Source organism: Miscanthus floridulus, chromosome 9 (assembly GCF_019320115.1).
Source record: "Miscanthus floridulus cultivar M001 chromosome 9, ASM1932011v1, whole genome shotgun sequence".
Lineage (NCBI taxonomy): Eukaryota > Viridiplantae > Streptophyta > Magnoliopsida > Poales > Poaceae > Miscanthus > Miscanthus floridulus.
Genome location: NC_089588.1, coordinates 100,460,829 through 100,473,033, shown reverse-complemented (window position 1 = coordinate 100,473,033; position 12,205 = coordinate 100,460,829).

The following is a 12,205-nucleotide window of genomic DNA, read 5'->3' as shown; positions in this document are numbered from 1 at the left end:
TTTCCCCTTCCTTTCTTGGTGAATCGTTGAGATGAAGATTTTCTTTATTATTATTATTATTAGTGGTGAATCTTTATTGAAGGGTTAGTGCTGCCTAATTCGGCAATCTGCATTTGGTTGGACGATAGATCCACTGAACAATGTGAGATGCTAGGTTTATGGTGCGGCGTTCTCATGCGTGCCATTTTTAATCGATTGTGAAAAGTAGGAATCTTTTTTGTTTAAGTTATTAGTGATGTAGGGTAATCCTAGGTTTATTGGTTGTTTGGCTATTTGGTTGCCTGTCAGAGAAGTACACAAGATGCAACATAAGATGCAAATAACCAGACGCTGCAACTCGAGGGCCTGGTTGGGACCAGACAAGTGCATCGATCTTGATGTCCAATACCCACTTCATGCTTTGCTCAAGTGGTCTACTGAATGTTTCTAAAAAAAGTGGTCTCTTGAATGTACGATATCACCATCTTCATGGAGCTGTGGTTTTTTTTTTTTTTTTGGAAAGATCAATTTAATTAACGTGAGTTGAGATGCAAATGGTTTGGTTCACTAATCTGCACATAGGCTTAATTTTGCCGGTTGCTTGTGGGACAACTCACTTGCATCCCTCGTCGTGAGGGGTATAACTTCCATAGTCAATGTTGAGAGGCAAAACAAAAGGCATGATACTACGTAAATAAATGAAAAAATTTACTGGCGGACACTGAAAGTGAAGTCGCTTGGCTAACGGGTATAAAAAAAAGATCGATTTACACTCTAGTTTGTGCCAAATTTGAATGCATTAAAATAATTTCTGGCTCGGGAGGTGACAGAAGAGCAATGAAATGTCATTTTTCCTCGTGCCTCTTTCTTCATCCTCACTCCCTATTCTCTCCCAGCGCTCACCGTTCGGGCTCGAGCAGGAGCGCACGGGCCACCACCGGTCGTTGGCGCGTGCAGGATTTGGCCACCATTGGCATCCTCGCCCGGCTGCCGCCGGCCGTCGGCGAGCGCACGGGGCGCGGGCCTCGCCTGGCTGGGCAAGCTCGTAGGCGTGATCCTCACCCAGCTCACCGCCGCACAGGCCGCAGGCGTGGGCCCTGCCGCTGCGTAGGACGAGTAGGCCACGAGTGCAGACATCGTTGCCGGCTGCCACAGCCGGTGAGCATGCAGGAAGCGCGGGCGCAGACCCTCCTGGCCAGCACGCAGGAGGCACCGACGAGCACACAGGAGGCTGTGGGCGCAGAACTCGCCGTAGCAGAACAAGAAAAGGAAGAGAGAGGAAGAAAAAAAAGAGTCAGGGACAAAAATGTCATTTCACAGCCGTTCTCTCCTGGGTGGCCTGAAAATGAATGAATATTTTAATACGAAATTTGACATAGATTAGAGTGTCTGCTAGTAAATCGATCTTTTTTCGGTGTTTGCTGGCAAAGTGACCTCACTTTTCGGTGTTTGCCAACAAATTTTGCCTAAATAAATATATTTTGGAGGTCACTACTCCAAAGTATCAAGTGTGTTGTTCAATATAAAAGGTCTGAAAAAATAGAAATTTATACGGTTAAATGCTAGCCCTATTTGAATCAAAGGATCGTGCTTCAATCCAGCCATGCCGAGCCGTGCCTCACCCACGACGACACGAAGCGGAGCGGAGACACGCGTACCACGAGCCGAGTGGAGCGGATGGATACACGGAGTCTGGATGCACAGGTGTCAACCATCGAGCCACGGTATACACGGGCCTGGATAGATACGTCATTCACAGAATTTTTACACGGGCCTGGACTGATCGGGCCGGGCTAGGAAAGGCACGACGTGCCAACGGGCCATGCCGAGTTGGCCTTCGTGCCTGACCGACGGCCTAGGCTGTAGGGCCGATTTTCGTGCCGGGCTGTCCTGAGAAGCACGGCCAAGCTAGCAGGCAGAGCCGGTCTATGGCCCACTGCCGACAGAGAGATAGCAGAGAGGGAAAGGGAGGCCGGGAGGGCGCCGCTCGACGCCACAAGGCCGGTGCCTGCGGTGCGCCAGCGTAGGGGCGTGGAGGAGGAGGCAGCCGCCGGTCGGTGGTGCGGGGCCACGGAGACCGGATCAGTGGAGGGAAGACGGCGGCGCCTGGGAACCGGGCATCAAATAAAACATGTATAAGGGCATACATATAATCACCAATGAAGGTTCAGGGGTTTAAACTAATAAATTCCATGATTTTTGGTGAATATATGTTTCTAGCAGGGTTTAATTAGAAAACCGCCAAGAAGGATCTAATCGTCAAAGGAAAATACGGAGTTTCACCGCGGTACCTACGTGAGAAGACCCTAGAAGGGTCCAAAAGCCACATCACCGAAGCCTAGGGTCACCCCTGATAGGTGGGGCCGCCCAGCCCTTGTGGGCCCCACCTGTCAGCCTCGTCGCTATGTTAGTTTTCCACCGCCTTTGAGGATGCATGGAGGCCATTGCTTAAGTCGGTTTGATCCAAGGGCTCACGTTGGACCCTTAGGGCTATATAATCCAGCCCCTGCCTCTCTCCCTAGGCATAACCCTAGTCATCAAGTCATTTGAGAAGACATAAACCCTAATCATCCTCAGAGCTCCAGCATATTCTAGGGCATAGCTAGTTAGGCTAGGTCTAGAGGGAGGCAAGCAGGCTTCACTTGGATTCCCGATTGTGGGGGGTATGGCCCCGGTATCGACAAGACAAGACATGGGCGGCACCATCAGAGGTGGCCCAGCCCACAAGATCAAGGCGTGCACGGCACTGGTCGACGTGCACCGCAAGATATTGTATAGTACCAAATAGGATACTTTCCTTGTAACCCTACCCCTCCAGAGTATATAAGGAGAGGCAGGGGTCCCCTAGTCGATCGGGATATAGATCTACATACATCCCATATTCAATACAATACACCAAAGATACAGGACGTAGGGTATTACGTCGATTAGATGGCCCAAACCTATCTAAATCGCTGTCTCTGCGCCTTGTGTCACCATCCGGTTCCTGATTACGCGCACCTTCACCGATCAATCTACCTTCGTGGGATACCCCTCGGAAGACTGTCGAGCATCTTTTGTCGACAGTTGGCGCGCCAGATAGTGATTTTGCGTGCTGATCCATGGCGAACCAGATGGCGTACCTCAAGACCAACGTCGTTTGCGGCAACTCATCTTGCCACGACGTCCTCCTTCAACAACACCTATGATGAATCGGCGACATCGTTCAACATGGAAACGACGTGGAGCATGACGACCTCAACCGCACCAAGAATTTCAAATTCGGTGTCTCGGTGATCAAGGATCATGTATCGTGACCAACAAGGAGCACGTGTACAGGCCACGCAAACTAATCAAGATGAAACTTGCATCTACATGTGGCTGCATGCGGGCATGCAACAAGATGGCACAAATCGCTCAGGTGCTGGTGTGCAGCGTTTTGCAAGTACATCGACACACGGCAGCATCTCGGTGGATCGATGTGCACATCAGCGCTGTCCAGCCCCGGCCGACTCTGTCCTATCAAGTACGACTCTGATTCCTAGGTCCCAGCTCTCGCTGACTCTGCCTTGACTGAGCCTGACTGGGACTCCATGCACTCGTCCGACAAGGACTCTACGTACTCACCCGACTATGACTTCGCGCACTCGTCCGACTGCATCAAACCGTCTAAACCAGAAGCAAGTTGTCTACTAATGTCAAGCCATCAAGCGAGCCGTTGAGCCCACATCCTTTTACTTGGATACTATGGCTCAACAACTCCTCAACTCGGTCATGAATCAAGCTAAGTCACAGCTTTAATATTCTTCTAAATATTCTCCAATCTTCGTATATCGCCATAATATTTCTCTGAGCTATTTTCTCCATGTTTGCTCTCCAAACGATTTTCTTTCATGTATACCATCTTAAAGATGACATACAGCTAAGCCTAAGGAGAACCCTCGAACAGTCATGTTGATGCTCGGATGTCCCCAGAGACGGCTCTATCTCTGGCTCCTCCCTACACGTGCACGAGCGTCTGGCCTCTGCGTTATGGGTGGTCGGCAGCGGCTCCTTAGCAACGCTTTGTTCTTCCTACACGCACACAGGCTCCGTGCTCCGCGTTATGGTTAACAGGCAAGCTAGGGCTAGAGACTCAGCTACATATTAACTGGTCGGGCGGTTTATATTAAATATAAATGCATCTTTAGAATAACACTAAGTCTTCACACCAACTAATCACCAAGCTATATACGCTATTTCTTCTCCGAAGTTCATATATTTCTACATCATGTACTACCCGTTCTACATATTTGTATTGTAGGATTATCGTCCAGGTGATCAGACCACCCGGTGCTCGGACTTCTCCACCGATCAACTGGTCGGACCGCTAGATTCATGGACTTCATCGCCAACCAGTTGATCGGATAGTTAGCAGGTCGTTTCTACTCAATGCTCACTTCAACGCTGACTAGTTGACCAGACTATTCGTTGCTTGTGCTTCATCATCAGCTACGTTGGGGACTCCTCGGTGCTCGGATTATTCATGCTCGAGGACAAAGTGGGCACACTTCACCTTGAGGACATCACCAGCTACGTCGGGGACTCCTCGGTGATCGGACATCACCAGCAACGCTAGGGACTCCTTGGTGCTCGGACATCACTAGCTACACCAGGGACTCCTCGGTGCTCAAACATCGCCAGCTACTAAAAGCTCTAGTTTGGTTTTGGTAAATTGATGAAACCCTAAGTGCTAACCTAGTTTATCAAGTGATCATGAGATAGGTAGCACATTCCAAGTGGTGAAGCAAATGAAGATCATGACATGATGATGGTGATGCCATGGTGATGATCAAGTGCTTGAACTTGAAAAGAAGAAAGAGAAAAACAAAAGGCTCAAGGTAAAGGTATAAATGGTAGGAGCTATTTTGTTTTGGTGATCAAGACACTTAGAGAGTGTGATCATATTTAGGTTTGATAGCCATACTATTAAGAGGGGTGAAACTCATATCAAAATGCGGTTATCAAAGTGCCACTAGATGCTCTAACTCATTGCATATGCATTTAGGATCTAGTGCAGTGCTAACACCCTTGAAAATATTTGTGAAAATATGCTAACACATGTGCACAAGGTGATACACTTGGTGGTTGGCACATTTGAGCAAGGGTTAGGAACTTCACTGGCGGAGTGTCTACCCATAGAGTGCGAACAGTTCGATGGTGCCACTAGCACCCTACACAGAAAAGACGGAGGTCACTGTAAGTGACCGAACACTGGTCTCGGTTGGACCGGTGCATCTGATCAGTGGCAGCAGAGGGTGCACAGCCTCGGTCTCTGACTGGATGCTGGGTCACTTAGTGACTGGACGCTGACAAGGTGCGTCCGGTCCTACTGATGTGGCAGTGGATAGAAGAGTCACCGAGTGACCGGACGCTGGGTGTGTCCGGTCGAGCATGACCGGACGTGTCCGGTCGTGAAAAGTCGTCTCTGGATGCTTACTAGAAACGACTAGACACTAGGGTTCAGCGTCCGGTCACTTTGAGCTGTTGCGTCCGGTCCTCACTTGACCGTTGAGATCGGGCGATCAACATTTCAAGAGAGGGGACACATGGCACGCATCGCGTGACCGGACGCTGAGGTCTAGCGTCCGGTCGATATGACCGGAGCGTCCGGTCACCCCGTGTTGTGCCCAGTGAAGGGGTATAACAACTCTATTTCATGGGGGCTTCTATTTAAGCCCCATGGTAGGCTCAAGCTCACTCTCTTGGCCATTTACATTGACATAGCAACCTTGTGAGCTTAGCCAAAGCCTTCCCACTCATCTCCATTATAGATTCAACATCTTTGTGAGATTGGGAGAGAATCCAAGTGCATTGCTTGAATATTTGCATCTAGAGGCACTTGGTGTTCGTGTTTCGCTATGGGATTCGCTAGTTACTCTTGGTGGTTGCCGCCACCTAGATGGCTTGGAGCAGCGAGGATTGTCGAGCGGAGTGTGGTGATTGTCTCTGGCTCCAATCGTGGTGATTGTGAGGGGTTCTTGACCTTTCCCCGGCGGAGAGCCAAAAGGTACTCTAGTGGATTGGTCGTGGCTTGTGTGATCCTCATCTTGTGTTGGTTGTGCGGCACCCTATTGAGGGTTTGGCGTGTGAAGCCAATTAGCGCATGAACCTCCAAGTGAGTGAATCACCACAACGAGGAGTAGCTTGCCGGCTAGCAAGTGAACCTCGGTAAAAAATCATTGTGTTCATTGTTTGATTCCAAGGTGATTGGTCTTCGTTGGTATTCATTCTTATGATTGATTGGCTCCTTCCTCGACACGGCGGTATAAACAAATTGCTCACTCTCTTTACTTTACTGCAAACTAGTTGTCAAGCTCTTTAGTGTAGCTAGTTGTGAGAGCTTATTAGTTTGGTTAGTGTGGCTCTTTAGTTAGCCTTTGAGAGCACATTAACTTAGTTTAGTGTCATAGCTTTTGTGTGGATAGAAACTATATAAACTAGAATTATGGTAGGTGGCTTGCTATTTTAGTAGGCTAGCGCAACACTTGCTTCGCCTCATAATTATCTAACCGGTTTGTTAAGTGTTGTTGTAGAAATTTTTAATAGGCTATTCACCCCCTCTAGCCATTAGGACCTTCCAAGTGGTATCAGAGTCGAGGTCACCGTGATTTAAGGCTTAACAACCTTCGGTGTAAAAATGGCTCAAATCAACAACACAAAGAAGCCACCCTAATTTGATGGCACAAATTATCCTTATTGGAAGTCAAAGATGACCACACATATCAAGTCAATCAATAGAAAGGTGTGGAAGGTGGTAGAAACCAAAATTGAGATTGGTAATCCGGAGAATCCCACCGCAGCCGAAGAGGTGCTTCTCCAAAACAATGACATTGCTCTAAGTGCCATTCATGATGCAATTGATGAGAGAACATTTGAACAAATCAAGAATATTGAGATGGCTCATGAGGCGTGGAAGAAATTGGAGGAATCATTTGAAGGCACTCAAGACATGAAGGGTGCAAAGGCATATATTCTCAAAGAGAAGTTTGCAAGCTTCAAGATGAAGGAGGATGAGAGTGTGCCGGAGATGTTTCATAGGCTTCAAGTGCTTGTCAATGATCTCAAAGCACTTGGAGAAGAGGTAAAGGACAAGGACTTGTCCCACAAGTTCTTAAGATGCTTACCTTCATGATTTGGCACATTGGTCACTATTCTAGTGAGGAGTGGTTTGGACACCATGACACCAAACCAAGTGTTGGGAGATATAATGACCGATGATACATATAGAGATGATGATGATGAGAAGGAAGAAAAGAAAGAAAAGAAAGATGAGAAGAAGAAGAGTGTGGCATTCAAGGCCACATCATCCAAGGGCAAGGCTAAGCAAGAAACATCAAGTGAACATGATGGCTCATGGGATGATGATGATGATGATAAGATGGCTCGCTTTGTCAAGAAATTTGGCAAGTTCATGATAAAGAAAGGGTACCGTGCTAGAAGAAAGAAATCTTCATCCAAGAACAAGGAAGAGTCAAGAAGATGCTTCAAATGTGGAAGCAAAGATCATCTTGTTGCTCAATGTCCATACAATAGCGACAATGATGATGACAACAAGAAGAACAAGAAGAAGGACAAGAAGGAAAAGAAAGAGAAGAAGGACAAGATGACCTTCAAGAAGAAGAAGGGTGGTTCATATGTGGTCACTTGGGATAGTGATGCTTCCTCAAGTGATGATGATGATGATGATAGTGATGATGACAAGACCACCAAGAAGAAGGCACTTGCAAGCATTGCAATCAATGAGAAGCCTTCTCTCTTTGACACTCCATCATGCTTCATGGCTAAGGCCACTAAGGTACAAAATTGTGATGATGGAAGTGATGAGGAACATGATAATGAAAATGATAGTGATAGTGATGATGATGAACCTACTAAAGATGAATTATTTGACATGCTAGAAGATGCCAAAGAACACTTTGACATTAAGAGAAGGGAATGCAAGAGCTTGAATAAGGAGGTAAAAGCCCTTAAGCAAACCCTTGATGAGCTCAAAGCAACTCATGAGAGACTAGAGGAAGCCCATGAGAAGCTTGGCAAAGCTCACAAGAAGCTTGAAAAAGCTCATTCCTCTTTGCTTGATGAGCAAAATAAAAAGAAGCATGTTGAAACTTGCAATATAGGTTTAACTTGCGATATAATTGATGAATCATTATCTATGCCTATCATTGTTGCTCCCACTAATCCTTCTTGTAGTACTTCTACTTCCACCTAATCTAGTAGTAATGGTTTCACTTGTGATACCTCAGTAATGGTTGAGAATGAGAACCTCAAGAAGGAGGTAAATAAGCTCACTCACACCTTAGCTAAAGCCTATGGTGGTGAGGACCGCTTGCTTATGTGCTTGGGTAGCCAAAGAGCTTCTCTCTATAAAGAGGGATTGGTCTATACCCCCAAGAAAGGCAAGGCGGCCTTTGCTCCTCACAAGACTAGTTTTGTGAAGAACAATGGTTGGTTTTGCACTAGTTGCAAGCAAGTTGGTCATAAAGAGCATGAGTGCAAGAACAAGAGCAAAAATGCTAATGTATCTTCAATTAAGATTAATTCTTTCTATGTGCTTACTAAGGGTAAAAATGGTGTGAAGGCTAAGTTTATTGGTAAACCATGGATGGGCTCAAAGAAGAAAGCCATTTGGGTACCTAAAAAGAATTGATCTTCTTTTAGGTCAATTATAAAGCCGGAGGAAGGCATTGGGTTCTTGATAGTGGGTGCACTCAACACATGACCGGTGATGCAAGAATGTTCAACTCAATCAACACCAATGGCAATGATGGTTATGATAGTATTATATTTGGTGACAATGGCAAAGGCAAGGTCAAATGGCTTGGTAAGATTGCAATATCCAATGATATGAGCATATCTAATGTGTTGCTCGTAGAGAGCTTGAACTTTAATTTGCTATCCATGGCTCAATTGTGTGATCTTGGATTCAAATGCATATTTGGGGTAGATGATGTAGAGATCATAAGTGTAGATGGCTCTAATTTGATCTTCAAAGGATTTAGATATGAGAATCTATACTTGGTTGATTTCAATGCTAGTGAAGCTAAATTATCTACATGCTTGTTCACTAAGTCTAGCATGGGTTGGTTATGGCATAGAAGGCTTGGTCATGTTGGAATGAAACAATTGAATAGATTGGTTAAGCATGACTTGGTTAGAGGCTTGAAAGATGTGTTTGAAAAGGATAAGCTTTGTAGCTCTTGTCAAGCCAAAAAATAAGTTGAAAACACCCATCCTAAGAAAAGCATGATGAGCACTAGTAAAGCATTTGAGTTATTGCACATGGATTTGTTTGGGCCAACATAATACATTAGCATTGGTGGTAACAAATATGGCTTTGTGATAGTAGATGATTACACTAGATACACATGGGTATTCTTTCTAGTGGATAAGAGTGACGTGTTTGCAACAATCAAATCATTTATCAAGGGCATTCACAATGAGTTTGAAACAACCATCAAGAGAGTTAGAAGTGACAATGGTAGTGAGTTCAAAAACACTAGAACTAATGAGTTGTGTGATGAATTTGGAATTAGACATCAATTCTCGGCCAAGTACACTCCACAATCAAATGGCCTTATTGAGAGGAAAAATAGAACACTCATTGATATGGCAAGGTCTATGCTTAGTGAGTACAATGTGAGTCAATCTTTTTGGGCCGAAGCTATCAACATGGCTTGCTATTGTAGCAATCGCCTCTATTGTCACCCATTGAAAGAGAAGACACCATCTGAGCTCTTGAATGGTAGAAAGCCCAACATTGCATATTTTTTGGTCTTTGGTTGCAAGTGCTATATCTTGAAGAAAGGCACTAGATTGGGCAAGTTTGAAAAGAAATGTGATGAAGGATTCCTACTTGGTTATTCAACCACTAGCAAAGCATATAGAGTTTGGAATTTGGATAGTGGTACTCTTGAGCAAGTTCATGATGTTGAATTTGATGAAACTAAGGGTTCACAAGTAGAGAATGAGAACTTGGAAGATGTTAGAGGCATTCAACTTTCAAATGCCATGAAGAACATGGATGTTGGTGAATTGAGGCCTAGGCAAGTGAATGATGATGAAGATGATCAAGTGCAAGTGCTCTCTAACTCAAATGTGCAAGATGATACAAATCAAGTTAGTACAAGTGGCTCTCATGATAATGAATAAGATCAAGTGGCTAGTACATCATCTCAACCCAATGATCAAGCAAGTGCAAGCAATCAAGTTCAAATGCTCCAACCAACCAATATTGCAAGGGATCATCCATTGGACACTATAATTGGTGATATTTCTAGTGGTGTGCAAACAAGATCAAGATTGGCTTCATTTTGTGAGCATTTCTCATTTGTGTCATCCATTGAACCAAAGAAGATAGATGAAGCATTGAATTGGATGAATGCTATGCATGAAGAATTGAATAATTTCACAAGAAATCAAGTATGAGAATTGGTAGAAAGACCAAAGGGACACAATGTGATTGGAACCAAATGGGTCTTTAGAAACAAGCAAGATCAAGATGGGATAGTAGTAAGGAACAAAGCAAGATTGGTAGCACAAGGCTATACACAAGTTGAAGATCTTGACTTTGGAGAAACATATACCCCGGTTGCTAGATTGGAAGCTATTAGAATCTTGCTAGCCTATGCTTGTGCCCACAACATAAAGCTCTATCAAATGGATGTCAAGAGTGCATTTCTCAATGGTTACATCAATGAAGAAGTATATATTGAGTAACCTCCCGGTTTTGAAGATGACAAGAAGCCCGACCATGTGTACAAGTTGAAGAAGGCATTGTATGGCTTGAAGCAAGCACCTAGAGCATGGTATGAGATATGGAGGAACTTCCTACTCTCTAAAGGGTTCATAATGGGCAAGGTTGACACCACTCTTTTCATCAAGAAGATTGGAAAAGATTTATTTGTATTGCAAATCTATGTTGATGACATCATATTTGGAACAACAAATCAAGACTTTTGTGATGAGTTTGGAAAGATAAAGGCTAATGAGTTTGAGATGTCCATGATTGGAGAGTTAAGTTACTTCCTTGGTCTTCAAATCAAGCAATTGAAGAATGGTACATTTGTGAGTCAAGGCAAGTATATCAAGGACATGATCAAGACGTTTGGCATTAGTGATAGCAAGGCCATTAGCACACCAATGGGAACCAATGACAACTTGGATAGTGATGCAAGTGGAAATATGATGGATCATCAAAAATTGTATTGGTCTATGATTGGAAGCCTACTCTATGTGAGCGCATCAAGGCCGGATGTCATGTTTAGTGTATGCATGTGTGCAAGATTTCTAGCCTCACCAAGAGAAAGTCATTTGAAGGCTACAAAGAGAATATTGAGATACTTGAAGCATACACCAAATGTTGGTTTGTGGTATCCCAAAGGAGCAAAGTTTGAGCTAGTTGGTTACACCGACTTGGATTATGCAGGATGCAAGGTTGAAAGGAAGAGCACCTCAGGCACATGTCAATTGTTGGGAAGATCACTTGTTTTATGGTCATCAAAGAAGCAAAATAGTGTTGCATTATCAACCGCTGAAGCCGAATACATATCCGCCGGTAGTTGTTGTGCACAAGTACATTGGATAAAGGCCACTTTGAGTGATTTTGGAATCAAGTTTAAGAAAGTGTCATTGCTATGTGACAATGAGAGTGCAATCAAGTTGACCAACAATCCGGTTCAACATGCAAGAACAAAGCACATTTATGTCCGCCACCATTTTATAAGAGATCACCAACAAAAAGGGGACATTTGCATTGAGAGTGTTGGCACCGAAGATCAACTTGCCGATATATTCATCAAGCCATTAGATCAGAAAAGGTTTTGCAAGCTAAGGAATGAGTTGAACATATTAGATTTCTCAAATATGTGTTGATGCATCCCCACTTATATGGCATGCCTCTCCTTTGAGTAATCCAAGGTAAAAGTTGATTGGCATAGCATACATCCTTGCTAAGGACTTGTTTAGTGTATCTAGACATCTTTCACATTTAATAGGCTCATTCATGAAAATTAAATGAATTTGATAATTGTATGGTACCACTATTGCTTCTATGCTTATTTTGATCTAGTGGTATCATATGACATGTTTGTGGGCTTGTAAACCTAGTGTTTGATCTAGAAAATGAGCTCTAAGTGTTTAACTCAACATGGTACAAGATAACCCTTATTTGGAGGTGTGAAGAAGCTTGTCCTTGGATCAAACC